This window comes from Crocodylus porosus, unplaced genomic scaffold (assembly GCF_001723895.1).
Source record: "Crocodylus porosus isolate Cpor-Errol unplaced genomic scaffold, CroPor_comp1, whole genome shotgun sequence".
Lineage (NCBI taxonomy): Eukaryota > Metazoa > Chordata > Crocodylia > Crocodylidae > Crocodylus > Crocodylus porosus.
The window spans coordinates 39,084,073-39,101,863 of NW_017728915.1; the positions used below are offsets into that span (position 1 = coordinate 39,084,073).

General features: G+C 52.8%; 1 protein-coding gene across 2 annotated transcripts in view; it reads right to left on the reverse strand.

Moving 5' to 3' along the window:
• Positions 1-17,791, reverse strand: part of ANKRD11 (ankyrin repeat domain 11) — a 159,942-nt gene that overhangs the window by 46,646 nt on the left and 95,505 nt on the right. The gene's annotated exons all lie outside the window — the stretch shown is intronic.

The following is a 17,791-nucleotide window of genomic DNA, read 5'->3' on the forward strand; positions in this document are numbered from 1 at the left end:
TGCAAGCATTCACCCACGATGACTAGACTTTGTCCGCTCCAATCCTCGCTGCCACAGGAACCCCAGCCGCCAAGAACACCACACCAGGCCAGAGTGAAAAAGCAGGGGCCACCGCAAAGACAAAGCAGTCACTGGCTAACACAGGCCAGCTGCAGGCCACGCACAGCGCTTGCACGGGAAGAATATTCGATGTCAGACATGACGCACAACGGACAACATGCAGACACCCAGGGAGAGCCCCGGGTCTCTCCTTACAGAGCTGCTCTGGATGCTCCCGCGGGGCTTCTCTCAGCGCCCGCCAGACCCAGCAGCGACTCTACGTGCTATGGTTTGCAGAGCTGGCCCCCAGCTACCATTTGAGATGCACACTCCTGAAGACTGGCCCGGGGGAGCAAGCGTCTAAAGCAAGGAACTGCAAAACCTCCTCCTAAAATGTAGACAAGTGTCTTTGGGTAGGTGCAATATCTGTTATCAGATCAATTAAATAGTTGGAAAAATTGCTTTGGGCACAAACGCCCTTCTTCAGGCATTGGGAGAGTCTCCCTATGCCCAAAGAACTCTCCCAGAGCCTGAAGAAGGGGATTTGTGCTCCAAAGTTTGCAAAGGACAATTTTTCCAACTATTTAGTTGGTCTAATAAAAGATATTGCATGTACCCAAAGAACCTGGTCTGCCTGTGTCTTTGGACCAACATGGCTACAACCAGCACCTCCTAAAAGGTGTTTTTTGTGCTGACCTCTGGGGAGGGCAGGAACACAAGGAGCAGTGTTCCCTGAACGGTTTACGGAGGGGCCTCCGTGCCCCAGCTCAGCAAGGCCATTGTGCCGTGGCCTAGGTAAGGCACAATTAAAGGAGCCTAACAAAGAGCTCTGTTGCCCATGCCATGTGTTGCCTGGTTACGGAGCTGAAAAGGCGACTGACATCCGAAACACACAGCAGCATGTGTTGTTACGGAGATCAGAAATGTGGTCCGGAGCCAGGGCAGGCAGGGCCTTTAGGTGAACAGAAATATCTCCAGAGGCTAAAAAGCACCAGTGACCCACAGCCAGATCCTTCAGACCGATGGCCCGCGGGCACTGCCCACGCAAAAGGTTTTCTCCAAGCACCGTCGGAGAACCTTTCCCCTCTGCGACCCACAGCCCCACACATCACCCTGTGCCCATTCACTCTTATTGTGGCTGCTGCTTATTTTTTTTGAGCTACAATTGCAGGAAATTGTCCAGGAATTGAGTCACTCCAGAAATCCATCACAGGTCTGGGAATTTTGTGGGTGGGGAAGGAGGAGAGAACAGCAGTGAGATGGGGGAAGCCAAAACCTCCTTGACTATTTTTTTTTCCAACACTCCAAGAGGCTTGGACCATTTTTAAACCTGAAACAGGAGATGGTTCAAACTCCACAAGTGTTCGGTCCCAGACGGGCCAGGGCTGGAACCCACCAATTCATTTCACACCAGGTGATGAAATGCCCACCACGCTCAGAAGTTGCTGCTGTGCTTGCTCTGTGGGCAGGCAGGGGACCAGAGCCCCCTTGGCTGACAATTCGGCAGTGGGCAGAGCTCTGTGGAAACCCCGCCATTGTGGAAACAGCTCTGGGGTCTATCACCAACCGTCCCCCCTTCTCCCACCGGGTCTGTGGAGTTGGCTTGGGTTTGGTGGTTTTCTGTTGGGTTTGTTTTTAAATACAAAATAATTCTCCGTGTCCCCTGCCAGCCCTGCAGCGATCCACATTAGCCAGCCACGGAGCTGTTCCAAACCCCGCCGCGAGGCATCACGTAACAGGCGTCTGGCAGGACCGGGCTCTCTCCGTAGATCTGGCTCCAGGCTGCGCATGGGTCAGCGAGACGCGTCTACCCGGGTTTACTGAAGGGAAAAGGGCAAGAGGGACCCGGAGGTCTCTGCAGCCATGGTTCAGCCCTAGGGAGGGTCATGCTGGGTACCAGATAGCCACTGGGCACGTCTACACATCTGCATTTACTGCGCAGTAGCCAAAACTACTGTGCGGCACAGGCGTGCGTCTACATGTGCATGCCTATACTGCACAGTAAACATAGCAACTTACGCCAGCTTGGGTGTAAATTTGATTCCTGCATCATGCAGGTACCAATTTACACCTGATTAGTTACTGCACATGTAGATGCCTTACTGCGCAGTAACGCTTTGTGTGTGGACTGACTTGGGACTAACTTTAGTCGGTCCACACACAGTGTTAATGTGCCTTAAGGTCTGCACGTGTAGATGTCGGCCTATCTCGCTCCACAGTAAATTTAAGCCGGTGTAAATGCACATGTAGACACAACCACAGAGAGGGCTTCTTCCCTGAGGGAGGAGAGCAGGAAGGAGCCCCCTGCACTGCTGCAGGAAACGCCACGAAAGCCAAAGCTGTCATTGCTGGCACTGGTGTCACAGGGAAAGGGGGAATCCAGCACCTCGGTGCCACCAAACAGACAGTACATGGAAAATACAGAACCTGCAGCCTGGCTTTCAGAGCAGCAGTGCTGGACGGAGATGCCTCTCTTCTCCGGCCACACAGGACACCAGCCCCAGGCCGAAGCACCGATTAAACAGGGCACCTTGCAGCAAACTAATTTCTCCCCAAGGGAGACAGACCAGTTGTTGGGCTTCATGAAACCCAGGGTCAAGACAGTCAGGCCTTGATACAGTGACAAAGAGAGACGCCTCATCCAGGCTGCTCTGACTGGGCAGAGTATAAGCCTTAATCATTGGGAAAATTAGTGGCGGCAGAGAGAATCACCCACGTGCCAAGATGCAGTGCTTTGACTGTAGGAGAGACGCCAGCCCCCGAGCCCATTCAGGCACACGCATCTCGACACTAGCGTGAAAATCTAAGGAAAGAAAACTCCAAAGGACTTGGCGTCCGAGGATGGAAATTCATTTATGCTCTACAAGGGATATTAAAAACACACGGCACACGAAGCGGTCTGACGTGCCATAGGACATCTGAGGCCTGGTACAGCACTGGGGGAGCAGACCGGGGAGACTCTCCCCTGCAACTCAAGCATGAACAACGGCGGATTAAAGCCCAGACCAATTTAGGATTCCCTTTCAAGCTTCTTCCAGCTATCGGTCTTGAAGGCCACGCGGATTTGCCAACTTATTCCTGAAAAAATCTGTCTGCCCAGGGCGTCACCTGGGTTGCTTGTACCTGGGGTACGTACCTATTCATGTGGAGTTCCGAAAACCTGTTTAGCTGAGAAAAGGCCAGACGGATGCCAGATTAATTCTGCACCCCTTCTGTTCATCTAGCTGACTCATTACACTTGGAAAGCTGGCTGCCTCTCCATGTAAACAGAGCGCTGGCCTATTTAACAGCTTGGAGGGAGTATTACATTTGCACAACAATTACGAACAATGCTTGCAAGCCTCAATTCATTTTTCAGAGGGTTTAATAATAAAAGTCCGAAGGGGGGGAAGGAGTGCTACCCTCGGCACAAGGGAGGGAAGGCAGGGGAAGAGGAGAGTGCCCCGTTTTCACGTGTCGCGACTGGGGTGCTCAAATCCGTGTCACTTGGCTTCAATCCCTGCAAAGCGGAAGACCAGACACGACACCCTTTCTACCAGGCGACTTGCAACTTTGCTTCCCAACCAGGAGACAGTCGTCAACGTTTCTATTTTGTCAACAATTAACTAAGCCCCTTGAACCAGATGATTACACGTCTGTGGCACAATACGGAAGTAGGAGACCGAGTGCGCTCAACATCATATAATCCCCAACACTTCTCCAGAACAAAAGAGACTGTTTACATGTGGAAGGCAGCCAAGCACGCTGCTACTGGACTCCACAACCCATGTGCAAATCAGCGCTCCCCAGCCTTTTCAACCTGAAATGGCAGCCTTGCCCACAGACATTTGCAAATCATTTTTATATTCTGGTTTCAGTGATTTCCCCCAGGGAAAGGATGGGCAGGGCAGGGCAGGGGAGGAGAGGGGAGGCGGGGGGGATTCTTGCTAAGACATACCAGGCCTGTCAATCACAGCTGACGGCTGGTTCGTGCAACCCTCTTACAGGCAACAGATATTGGTAAAGCTGGCTATTGAGACCGAAACAGCCTGGCGTCCCTCGGGACCACGCTGTGTCTCGATGCGCATGGATGTCTTTTCTCTCTGCTCTTTCTCCAAGCGCTTTTTCGAAATCAAGCGACAGGTCGCCGTGAATGCGGCAGGTCTGTGCCCCCTTCCCGTACCCGATGGCTCTCCATCGCCACGCCGCCGACACCAAGCACGATGGCCTGTCTGTAAGGCATGACCCGACGCAGAGCAGGCCAGGAGGGTTTGGAGCGGCCAGCTCCCGCCCTGCTAACACGCAGCCAGCAAGGCTGGAGGGACCGCGGGAGAAGCCGAAACATTTGGTGGCCTTATAAGGAACGGAGCTGGAGGGCAGCCCGGGACCTGCAAACCTGAACTCTGCTCCCAAAGGAGGTCCGTCCCTCCAAAGGCCATGTGTCCAACCCAGAGCTGCATGCTCAATCGCAGCATCCCTGGGGCTGACCTCAAAATGGGCTGAGCCCAGGAAGGCAATGCTAACTGCGCACTCTCGAAACGTCTGCCGCTTTCTTGTTGTGCAACCGCTGAGGTCTGAGACCGCGCGCCGCCTGCTCTCGTCGGGGGTCGAGCCTGCAGGACAGGGCCTGAGGCAGCGTGGGGCACATGGCATGGTGTTTCCCCACCAGATAGAGGTGGCACCAGTGCAGCCAGGTGGGCTGGGTGGGAGCACGGCTCTCATTGCTGCCTCGGCTCCCGTGTGCCTCGGATTTAAGGGCAATGACCATTTCTCACAGGTACCTAACCACGTCTCCGACTGAAGGGCAATGATTTTGCACCTACATTGTGAACCTGCGAACCCTGACCAACGAAGCCTGCTGCACCTTGCAGGGTATTTTTCCTTCTCTCGTTTTTATGGATACAGCCGTGCTGGCTCTGCGATTAGTCATTTAAAAAACCCCAAAAACAACAAAAACCCATGAGCACATAAGACAGCAAGAGGTCTCTGGATATTTTCACATGTATAACGTGATAACAGGGAACATACACAGCGCACGCTGCACAATACATGCCATACGTGGAGGTGACTGAAAGGATTGGGGTTGGATGGTTGTTTTTTTTAAAGACTGAAGTATGAACAATGGTGTAAATGTCTTGTTAAGCACAAAACGGAGCAAGAGAGTGAGTCATGTCCCCTCTTGAGGCTGCATCCTGGGGACAAGGCCTAGTCGAGCTATCGTTCGTGTTGGCCAGAAATAACCTTTGGGGGAAATGCCTTGGTTTAAATTTTAAAAAACAACCAACACACAAACACGCCCAGGGAAAGCCACATTTGAGGATCCATTTACAAACCCCAAACATTGGAAACCAGTGCTAAAAATCACTCAAAAACACCATAACTCTCTCTTACCCTACCAGCAACCCACCGCCCTTCCTTTACGTGTCTGTGCTGCACAAGGCCGGTTTTCTTGTGCTGAGGACCATCTCTGAGAACTAAAATATGTCTTAATTCTCCACCAAGTCTCTCGCAATAGGCTGTGCACACATCGTACGGACATCTGGAGAAGCTGCCATCCTTACGGTTGTGAGCACCGTGTTAAACGAACAGTATGTACCGTGGGATCTGCACCTACGTGCGTCTAATACCAACACTGGTCATCTGCCATCACCATCTAGCTTTGCTTTACCCTTTAGAGCCCTATCATATAAAGATCTGGGAGTCGAGCTGCTTGTATCAATGGATGTGCTAACACTGTCTACAGGCACTTGTATAACTGGTGACCCATGTACCCTGGGGAACAGGGAGATTTTTGTTCTGTCTCTGGTTTGATTCAGGAAGTCGTAAAGTCCATCTCGCTCTGCGGTCTCTGGATCAACACAAAGAAGGCGGGAGGCCTGTGAGTTAAGCAATGTCAACACAGGTGCGGTTTCGCTGCAGTAATATTACAGTGTGCAATCACAAAGATTAACCATTAATAAGGCCCGGCAGCACGATGCATCACTCCTATGCTTGCCAATGAAGTGGAGCGGTGCTCTGTAGAGGATCCAGGTGCCTCTGAGCTTTCACTATAGTTTGGTGCTGAGTTATGGCTCTTTTGGGCGACCACGATGCTAGGTTGTGCCCCAGCTTGAAGCATTCTGGTCTGGGAAGCTTGAAGTTTCATGGTTTTTCAATGTGGACAAGTCCAGCCAGAAATGAACCTATCCAAGTGCAAGAGACCATTTTTTCTCCCGCTTCTTTCACACAGGCATCAACCCTGCACAAATCCCCTGCCCTTCCAGTGCTCTCTCAACCCTGGGTATTTACACCAGGTCTGCAAGGGATCGGAGAGATGCAGGTGAGTGCGCATCAGCCGCACGCACTTGTACAGAGATACAAATTGGCTATGACCAGTTCAACTCCTTGCTATGCAACTGGAGCCCCGACACAAATCCCACTGCTAGTTTAAATCATAGAAATCACACAAAATGAGGGTTGGACCTCAGGAGGTCACACCTAGTCCAACCCCCTGCTCCAAGCAGGACCAGCCCCAACTCCATCATCCCAGCCAAGGTTTTGTCTAATTTCTGGGCATTTTATTACAAACACATGGAAACACATAGACAATCGTGACTTGCCGGACTATTTTAGACACCTTGATAGATAGGCCTATAGGACTTGAACAAGCTCAAGGCAGTTCTGTACCAAGCTTCACAGGCACCAAGCAAACCCTCCAGATGGGTCTGTGGTGGTGACTTATTACACAACCGAGCCTGTGCTCGGCAGTTGCATTTAACCACAGAAAACTCCTGCACGAGCCGGCTGCCGGCTAGGCCAATATCCTATCCTAGCAGTATGCACGCCGGGTTAGAGTCTGCATGACAAGGATACACCGTCCTGCTGTGTTCGTCTCACCATTGAACAACCAGCTGGAAACATGCACAGACCCATGCCACCCAAAACGGACAGGACCCTTCTCAATCAAGCTTAAGACAGCCCTGCCCAAATCAACGGCAATAGTTTTATTGAACAGATTATCTCCCTGTGACGTCTTCCCTCAATGATCCCCATGCTGCTGCCTGTAGAGACTGCTGGCGTTCTGGGGCCCTGCTGCTTGTCTTGCAACTGGCTGAAGTTGCAAAACCCCCTCTTGTTGCTGCCGGTTCCCTGCTCTGTGGTCAGGAGGAGGAATCATTTGCTGTGAGGAAATCTCAAGCCGGACTCTTGACTGTTCCAGGAAGGCTGGAGCAGTTTATGGCCCCTCTCCACCACATCCTTTGTCTTGCCAGATAGCCCGATTGCAACACAGCTGCTCCCTTCCCACAAGCAAAGGTGGTTTCAGGACCTCTGCTGCACTCCCGCAGAGGGCTGTGAGCATCCGAGGCTGCGGCATGGCTTGGCTCTCTGCTGTGTTACCGAATCAGTCGCGGTTGAACACGATGAGAGGACTCTACCGGGTGGCAAACGAGCAAAGAGAACCAGCACGTGCCAGCAGAATGCCCTTCACCGACCGAGAGGAGCCTGAGGATCGTCTTCATCATTGGAGGTGTTCCCCGAGCGAACAAGAAATACTCCGTGCGTGTGACAGGCACTAAAGGTGCCAGGAAAATCCACTGGGATTCTCCTACACAGACAAGGCTGGATCTGAGCTTTGGGGAAAGGAGACAGGCAGGACGGCTAAGGCCCCATGCCCCGGGAATGGCAGGGAGAGGGGCTGAGCAAGCCATCCTGCCACGTGCCCCCCACAACAGAAAGGACGTGGATGAGTTGGAGAGAGTCTAGTGGATGGCAACGAAAATGGTTCGTGGACTGGGACACAGGATGGATGAGGAGGGGCTGAGGGATATTTAGTCGGTAGAAGAGAAGACTGAGGGGGATTTGATATCAGCTTTTACCTCCTGACGGGGGGGGGTGAAGAGGATGGAGCTGGACTGTTCTCAGAACAGGGAGCAATGGGCTCAAGCTGCAGCGAGGGAAGTTGAGGTTGGATATTAGGAAAAACTCTCTCATGAGGAGGATGGTGAAGCGCTGGACCAGGCTCCCCAGAGAGGTGGTGCACGTTCCATCCTTAGAGGTTTTTAATACCCAGGTAGACCAAGCCCTGGGTGGGATGTTGCAGTTGGGGCTAGCCCTGCTTGGAGCAGGGGGCTGGACTGGATGTGACCTCCTGAGCTCCCTTCAACCCTCGTTTTCTATGATTTTCTGATCCTGTGCTGCACTGCGAAGGAAGTGGGAAGGAGGAGTCTCCACTGAAATGTAACCCATGGCACAAAATGGTGTCAGCTGCGGTGATGACTCTTGTGACAAACACCCATCCACAAAGGATGGGACTGAGCCTGGATGCTTATTAAATCAGGCAGCAATCCTGCCGGTAAAGGGCCCTTTGAGCTCAGAGCCTCAGTCGCTGCTGCCCTGAATGGGCCTCTAACAGACCCCTGGGAGGCTCCGCAGCTTTTGCATTGTCCCCATCCCTAACAATTAAAGAGACCTGTTGCAATGGTGTTCATACAGACTGTGCCCCCGAATGGTTAGAGCAGAGGCTTGTGACTCTCCTGGCTCCAGCATCTCTCTGAAGCTCCCTCCCCGCGGGCCAAAGGAGGATCACGCTGCCTCTCTTCACCCAGGCCCTGAGGCTGCCTGCTTGCAAAGCGCTTTGAGACCCAGCCCAGAGGGCACCCACCGCATAATCAGTCATTCTTAGGCTCCCTGGCGAGCTGTACGGTTCAAGGCCGGGCACGAACAGATGGGAGAGCGCAGGGCTGCTGAAGAGGGGTCTGCACGCCCAGGGCTCCTCAGCACCCCCATGTTGTCTCTCGTCAGGATATGAACCTCTGTAAGCTGCAGCTGGATGCTCCTGGCCTCCAGAGCCAGTGCACAGAGGTGCTCTGCTGACGTGCAAGCTGCAGCTCAAGCAGATTCGGCGCCACGGCAAGCAGAGCCCCAAGAATGAACTCAACCTCGCGTTCGCTTTGCTTTCTCCTCCTGTGTTACCGGGGACATCTCCACTCTTTGCACATGGGCATCAGCAGCACAGCATTACCGGGAGAACTGCTATCCTGACAGCGAACTCATGCTCTCGAGATGGAGAACTGCCTCGCTGCGGGGAAATGCTTTGCTTTCCGCTTGGTACCAAAAGCGCCACCCGGCGCAAAGGGCCTGATTCGCACCCGCAGGAATCCCACCCCAGCTCCGAACATGGCTGCAGCCACGCATCACGTCCCCACTCCCCAGCTCAAGGCCACCCTGGTCTATTTAGGGACACAGGCTTATAGGTGCGTGGGGACAGCTGGGGTTTATCATCTCCGGAAGCGAACCCCCATAAATTGTGCGAAGCCCAGCAGGATGGGCTGGCTCCGCAGCCAGGCCTCCATGCTGGAGCCAGGCTCCTCCAGGTGCACCGCTTCCCTCGTTACTCGCCTCATCTGCATACTTTTCATTTCCCTCATTCCTGGCACCGAGTGCTTATCGCCAGCGCGGTTTGCTAGCTGAACACCATTTTAATAGAAAGCGATTATGTCAGCTTACACAAGCCCCATCTGTTTCTTACCTAAGGAAAGTGCAGGCTCCGGAAGGCATCACAAAGCAGCACGGATTTGCGCTTCTTATGTTGAAGCACCGAGCCGTGACAGCCACCTCCGGTGGGGTGCTCGTGTTCAGATGCCCCTTCCCTGGAGGCAAAGCACCGGCAAGCACATGCATGGCCCCGTACAGCTGCACGCGTGCACGCACACGACTTTCGCCACATGCAGCGAGCGGCACAGAGGTGAGATGCTTCTACTTGGGCCGAGAGTCAGAAGTAAAAGAAAGCCCCTTCTTCTCTCCAGCCCATCCCCGGTCTGGTAGGGGTCCCGGAGACACGAGACGTGCTTGGATAAATGGGCTGCTTTGAGCTGGTCTTGTTTGGGGCTGATTACAAACCCGAAGGCAGGGGTCCCGGAAGGTGACATGGGTTGTGAATTATGGTTTGCTGGTTTACGGTCCACAGTTGATGACTGCTGCGTGCCCTGCTTCAGGTGCATTTGGTGGGAGGAGGTCCAGCGTCCTTTTCACACCAGCACAATCAAAACAAGCAGGCATGAACAGCTCTGAGAAGGCAGAGCCAGGCCTAAGCAGGGCGCCCTGGGTTAGCACCTTTGCAGATCTGAGGCACCCCTCAGCAAGCACCAGCTCTTCGTTTCCACTCCTTGTTTGACTACGGAAAAAATAATGGAGCCGTTTTTCTGTTGCTAAGAGTTTGGGAAGAGTGTTCTTAATGCGCTGGACTCCTCTTGGAAACCTCTGGGCTTATCTTGCAAATCAGGTTGGCACACCTACTGGCAAAACCCTAAAAGGGTCTCATGGCACCCCAGGGTGCCAGGCACCCTGGTTCAGAGTCCCCGAGCTGGTGCTAACTCCAGGATGGGCCTGGAGACACCAGTAGGGCACAGGAAGCTTGGTCCTGGCAGCGTTGTGCCACTTCCTGGAGCAGCAGATGCTTTCCCTTTCCAAGGGGAACCTGTCACCAATACCACACGGGCTTCCTGGCCCAACCACACCGGAGCCGGAAGTTGCACAGGAACGGGGCCTCCACCCCAGCCTGGCTCAGTCATGAATGCACAACCAGCTTCAGGGAATTCCTGCTGCACTCATCCTGTAACGCACCTTCGTGGATCCAGCCAACAGCTATGCTGCTGCAGCCCTCCGACGCCGGCCCTCCCGCAAGCGGTGGGAAGGCAGGCGAGCTGGGGGGCTCCCTTCTGCCTGGCAGGTCCGGAGGCAGGAAGTCCAACTCCTCGCACGCACATTCCTAAATCAAGTCCCCGCACCACACAACTACGCACCCACGCACCCGTCTCCATACCCAAACTCCCACCTGCTGCCCTCCTGCCCCCGGAAAGGTGGTGCAAACTGCCTAACGGGTTTTTAGCGTGCTTTGATCTGCCACGTGAACCACAAGAGCCACTTGGCAGAGTGTTCAAGTTATATGCATATTTTTATTTATAGATATATAGAAATAAATATTTTTTCATAAATAAATAAATAAATAAATAAATAAAATCCCCACAATATCTTTAGAAGCTGGTTGGTTTGTTTTGCTGGGAGCAGCATCCAAACAAGGAAGCCTTTGCAAAAATGAGCTGCACATCACGGAGCCACATGGGGCAAGAAGCCAGCGCCAGAAAGGAAAGCACGAGCAAGAGCAGACAGGCAGACTTCTGCCCGCTGCAAGCTCCGGCAGGCGCAGGGAGAAGGAACGGCCCTCGACGTCTCCGAGCAGCTACTGCGACCGCCCCACCAAACGACAGCGCCTCACCTCTCACATTACTTCACAAGATAAAATGGTTCTTGTATCCTCCGAAACACGTGGATGGGAGCTCTGCAATTTCAATGAGCCTGTTTCACCCCGAAGTGCGAGATACGGATCTGTCTGGAGCAGCGCCTGTGCCGACGAGCGAGGCGCACTGGTGCGATGCGCCAAAATACTGCCGCTTCTCTGGGGCTTTCGTGCACTGCATCCAACAGGCTTCACCGACACCCACGGGCCCTTTTCTTCCCCCCCATCACCCATGCCCCCATCACGTCATTCTCCGTCAGAAGCAGATCCACGTCTCCCCTGATCCTGCTCTTTGCCCCTTGGCAGGAAGGAAGGGTTATTCCCATTCCCCAATGCTGCCGCTGCTTTCCGTTCCTCCTGCCTGCTTGCTGGCAACATCAGACACGAGCCCAACTTGGAAAATGATGTTGGCCAACAGATAAGGCAGTGGACATGCTCTTCCTGCTGGCGGCGGGAGAGGCTAGCGTCCTGATTCTCAACCCCAGGGTGCCTTGTGATCCTTTCAGGGGTGCTGCACAATGCTAGGTGGGCTCTTTCCAAGCATTTTGCAACAGAACTGCTCTAGTCGCCGAAAAACTGAGTGAAAACTAAGAACTGGTATCGTCTCAGGGGGCCTTGAATCTAAAAAGGCTGAAAACCACCGAGCCGACCAGTTAGGCTGCTCCTATCCCTGGCTCTACAAAGAGCCGGCATTTTCTGAGCGGGGCCTGGAGTCTACCAAGGGGGCCCCTGAGCCTATGAAGGTTGAGGACAACTGAGCTAGAGCAAAGCTGTAGAAGGAACACTCCCTAAAGCAAAATGAACAATTCACAGACCTCTCAACCTCCCTCCTCTTCCCCTTCCTGTCCAACCCAACCCCCAAAACTGGTATTTCTAAGATAAATGAATAACGAGGAAGGGCTAGGAATGCACTTGCAGAAACAAGTGCGTGCTTGTGCAAATGAGAATCAATTTACGGCACACTGCAATGGCTGAACCTGTCATTAGAGCAGGAATGATAGAAAGCGCGCTAAAAAAATGGGCCTACATTTAACAGATCATGTGTCTTTAAGCACATAAGCTCCACTGCCAGTTAACAGACTACAACTCCACCTTGGTCGCTCCAGACTTAGTTAATTAAGCCAGCTGCACTCAACGTCTCCTTCCTCCTTTAATGAACCAAAAGACTTGTTAGAAAGCTGCTGTTTAAAGATTCACTGAAAAATCTCGTGATTGAGGTTAAAAATACCTAGAACTGCATCTGAGCTGCAAACCACACTCGCAGATGCAGACACACGCCCCTACCTTTCTGCAACCCTAAGCTCTTCGGATGTGCTTGTCCGTATTTCAGCTGGTTCCCGGTTTCAGAAAGGCAGCACTCACAGACACTTGGCCAGTACAGAGAAGAGAAATTGGCTGGGTTTTAAAATAGAGGCTACATCCAACTTGGTGCATTCACCCACCTCTCAAAATCTCCCCAGGTTGTATTATTTCTCCCTAGTGGCAGCGAAATGATACTCAGCTACCTTAGAGAATCACAGACAATGACAGTTGAAGGGATGTCAGGGGGTCACATCTAGTCCAACCCCCTGCTCCGAGCAGGACCAGCTACATCATCCCAAGCAAGGCTTTGTCCACCCGGGTTTGCAAAACCTCCAAGGATGGAGAGTGCACCACCCCTCTGGGGAGCCTGCTCCAGTGCTTCACCACCCTCCCAGTAAGAGAGTTTTTCCTAATACCCAACCTTCAACGGTGTGAGGCTGGGAAGGAGGGAGTTCAAAACAAGGCTAATTGCTAACCTCGAACAGAATGGAAAAGAAAAGGCCCGATGAAAAGGCAGCCATTCCCTCCCCTAGAGACGAGATGAAAAACAACGGAAGTCCGCGTGCTAAACCAGACCCAAGACAAGTGTGCCACGGCCTTCCCCTCCCCAGGCCTGAGCAGATCAAGTCAAGTCTTTGAAGGCAGAAAATCAAACCTGCCGCCACCAGCGCAGCGTGTGCGCTGCCGACCCGGCAGGCCCTGCGCTAGTCCGACAGAGCTGTATCCTGGCATGGCGCTGCAGATAGCAACACCGCGCGGCCCCAAGTATCCCCCCCCGGACAGCACTGCCAGCGTCACAGTCTAGGTCACGGCATGGCAGCGCTGAGACATGGCCAAAGCAAGCCTCTGTTTTGCAAGGGGCTCACGAATACAATCCCGGGAGGCCCCGGATGATGCCGCATTAACAGGTGAAGGGCTCGGTTGAATGCACTCGCACGCTGACGGCACTAAGGAAGGAAGCACCACCTGTAACCACACTCCCCAGGGCAAGGCTTGTTACCATTCAAATGAAGCCTCGGTGTGAGTTGGAAGTGCCTGACTCATGTCTCTCTGCTTCGCAGCAAGGTAAGGCAGCTCACGGCCCCCGCCGCGGCTGCCGGGGCTTCCAAGGGGGCTGGGGCTCGGTGCAATGGAAAGCCAGCTTGCTCTTTTTGGGTTTTTTTAAAACAAGCCAACCAAGACGACAGCGGACAGAGCAGCTGGTGCTACTGAAACCAAAGCTGGAGCGGCCAGTGCTGCTACCCCCCTTCAGCAGGACCATGCCTGGTCCAGCAACTGCAGGCGCCCATGGCCAGCGGCTGTGCTGCCAGCCACCTGGCGCCTGCAGAGTTAAATACTTCCAACTGAAGCAAGTTTCTCCTGATCCTGGTACGCACTGTTTCCCCCAGGAGCTCTGTTTACATTTGATAGCAGCCCATGCCCCATGGCTGGCTGTGCAAACACGGGCCTTGGACATGATCTGGGCCCGGTCCAGTATCCTGGCAACGTGGCCAAAGCCCTCTGTACAAACCACCAAGTGTGCAAATTCATTTAATTCCCCGCTCTTGCACATGGTGAGGAGGGAAAACATCACCTGCCTGAGAGTCTATTCAGGTAATGATTGACCTGGCAGGCCTGGGGGCCTCGGGGGTCCCTTCCCTGCCTGCCTTGGCTTCTCAGATCTCTTACCACGCACACCTGCACCCCCCTGGCTTTCGCAACGCCGGCCTTAGTCCGCCCCGAAGGCTCAGGCATGGATTGCATGGGCACCTGAAACTGTGTGCTGTGCTCAAGGACCCCAAAAGCCAGAACAAGCCCTCCAGGCACGGTAAACGGCGGGATCACTTCAGCACAGGCAGCGCTAGCATCAACATGGAGCACTGGACGGCCCGCCGAGCATCCAGCTACCTGGTCTCCAAAGGGATGAGGGTGCCAAGGTGCCTTTCTGCATTCAGGCAAGGCTGCGATGCTGCTCTTTTCTCATGCCAAGAAGTGGCACCCCAAATTTCACAACACAGGCACCTAGGGCTTTGGCAGGACTGCAGAATAAGACATTGTGGCAGCAAGTAAAAACCAGGTGTAACTGGGTACCCTGCCAGCTGGTTTGCTTTACTTCCAAAACTGCCTTTAGTCTGGCTACAATGCTGCTTAGTACTACCCACCGCTGCCCCCCTAGCCTTCGATGAGGGAACAAACCCCACTGTTTAGGGCTGTGCATTGCACAAAATAATCCAATCCCATGCTGCAACGCCAGGATCACAAGACCCGACCCTGTGCCAACATGCACAAGATCCCGTCCTTGTGAAATACGGGCTCCAGGAGCTGGTGTTGCCACTTGCACAATTCAGCTGAATGCCATACAACCCCCATCATTGCCTGCAATCCAGAAGAGTAACCTCAATACCCAGGCTACGCTGGGAATGAGGAATTCGCTGCTCTCGCAGCGCTCACGGACGTAGCACGGCTTCTGCAAGGACCGGCTCCTGAGTTCAGGAATAGCAGATGCGACCTTTCCGATTCCTCCAGCTCTTGAGGCTCTCTGCCACGACGGAGCAGGGGGAAACCTTGCATTTAAGTGGCCAGTGCTTTGGGATTTGGCCTCCAATCTGCTGCACACATACCAATTTAGCAGGAAAACCGGAGAGGCCAGCAGTTTGGAGCAGGCACCGCAATAAACCTATATAGCAGGGCTGTGGCAAGGCTCCAGGAAATGTGATAGAATTATTAGTAAGCTATTAAGAAAGGCACTGTCAAGGCAGATAGGGTTTAGGATGAATTCACAAGGCAGCTGTCAGGGATTTTCAGCTGCTGACTCCTCTGTCAGGAAGGCTGCTGGGTGCGGGCTGGTGGATGAGGGATCCCCACAGGAACAAAATCATGCTGAATTGCTCAGGGCATTGGGTGTGTTTCTGGAGAGTTTAATAGTCACATCTTTAAAGCCCTCACTTTCCCATCAGCCTGCAGCTTGCCCGCTCCCGCCCTGGTCACACTGGGGTTCAAGTGAAGCTGCCCAAAACAGCTTTCAAGAGGGACCCTGCAGAAATCCAGTGCCAGCAGGAGGGATGCTTTCTGAGGCTGGCAGATGCGGCATGATCTGACACCTCCTGGGAGCAGCCCAGCGATCGACCATTGCTGGAAGTGAAAGACAGGCTTCTCTCCCAACCGCTGTACCCCTGCCTGCAGCCATGCAATTCATGACAGCTCATTCGTTCGTCTGCTCTGGTCCTGTCCTTCCCTTGGATTATTTTTGGAAGGAAGGAGCTGACTGCATTTCCATGATACTTGCAATGAATTCCCCGGGGCTCCCAATGCATTTTATTCTCCTTGCTTTGGAGGATACCAATATAAATAAATCAGCTCAGAAATTCTTTCATGGTCCTGTCCTAATGGCCAACTGACCACTGGTGCAGCCTATGCTGGAAGGACCTTCAGGAGATCCCCCACCCATGCCACCCCCCCAAAGAACAGACTTGATACAGGCCATGTCTACACAAGACATTGACAGTGCAGCGGCTCGTTACTACTGCGCCGTAGTGTCACGCGGCACGAAGCGTGCTAGTGCACAGTCAGGGTCTCTACAAGCGATGCTACTGCACAGTAACTCCGGTCACGGCACAGTAATTTAGTACTTCTGTTTGCAAGCACTAAATGACTGCACAGGAACTCGTGTAGACATGGCCAAGTCCCTAGTTGTTGCGTTCGCTCCCTTCCACCCACCCATACGACTCTTACGCTACGATTCTTACATTCATCACAGTGCATTTGCACAAAGCCATTTTCATTCCTGGCACTTGCATCAATTCTCCAAATTTTCCACCCTAAGTCTTCTGGAGGCCTCACTCTTTATCCCTCCCACCCAGTATAACAACCATGCTAACTAATGCCCTTCTTCGCCTCACCCATCTAGACAGGCCATGTGATCTGACAGAATACGAGCCATTTCTTAACACAGTTTACATACGTGTTAAAAACTCAGGGTTTTAAATGTCCAAAAGGAAGAGAGAAATTATCATTCAACCACTGAAAAAAGGAACTTCCTGATTTTCCAAAGTCAGGAAGCATCGACTACTTGACTGGATGGGTCATAAAGTACTGGTCCATAAATCCAGCTCTTGTATATGGAAAAGCCACAAACCTTGGCCTGAAACAGAGCTTTTCAGTTTTTTATAGCGTGAAGAACATTTTAATAGACAGTGTCTTGTGGACACCCTCACCCCCAAGCCACTTTGCCACTGTATAAAACCCACGTGGTCGCTAACAACCATAATTTACATGGAAGCGTAATAAAAGGAAAGCATCGAGTGTATTTTTGGCTCCTCTAAAGCAATCCAGCAGCTGGAAAGGAGGGAAGCCGGGACCACGCGAGGAGCCAGACAGGCTGGGGACAAAGATGCTGATCACTTGTCCCTGGGTAACAAAGGCTTCAAGTTTGATTGTCTGACAAGAAGATGTGGCTGTTTCAATTTTGGGACTGTGATCTCCCGTTCGAGGAAAGACAGTTGCTGCTGTAATGCAGGCGCTTTCTCCACACACTGTCGGGTGTGTTTCGGGATGCCGGGCCAGGGCTGGTTCTTCCCTTCCATTTCTAATCTTCTGCTTTTCGCGTGTCTGACTCCCAGCCTTGCATTGTGTTTTGTCCTCCCTTTAATATGCATTAGCATGCTGCTGCTACCTCCAGTCTGAGGGCGTGAGTCACGCCAAGACTGCATACGCAGCCATTCATTTAGAATTCAAGTGAGAGATCTCACACCCAAATAAAATCATGGAGAAGGTCTATCTGGTTGGCAATCTTTATTGAATCGTACACAATAGCTCTCACCCCGTCCAGCACCAGCCTGGCTTGCTGTGACCGCGTCTGTTAAGGCCTTGTTCCATTGAGAGAATGGAAAATAGTCTGGTGGGGCTGGAAAACACCTGCACATGGGCCCACATCTGCACCAGGTCCCAGAGTGGGTGTTGGTGCATGGGCTGCTTTAAAGGTCACCCCCAAAAACCACATTTGACAGCGGCACACAGCCCTAAGAGGAAGGAAGCTGAAGGAACCCCAAAAAGGAGGGTTGCACAGCAATATACAGGAGAATCCTTCCAGGACAAGTGGTTAGGGGCTGCACCACCTCCTGAGGGGCAAGGACCAACCAAAATAATCTTTTGGATAATCTCATAAACATCTAAAGCTTTCTGAAATCTTAAGCCCTTCTTCACCTCACCTGTGGCATG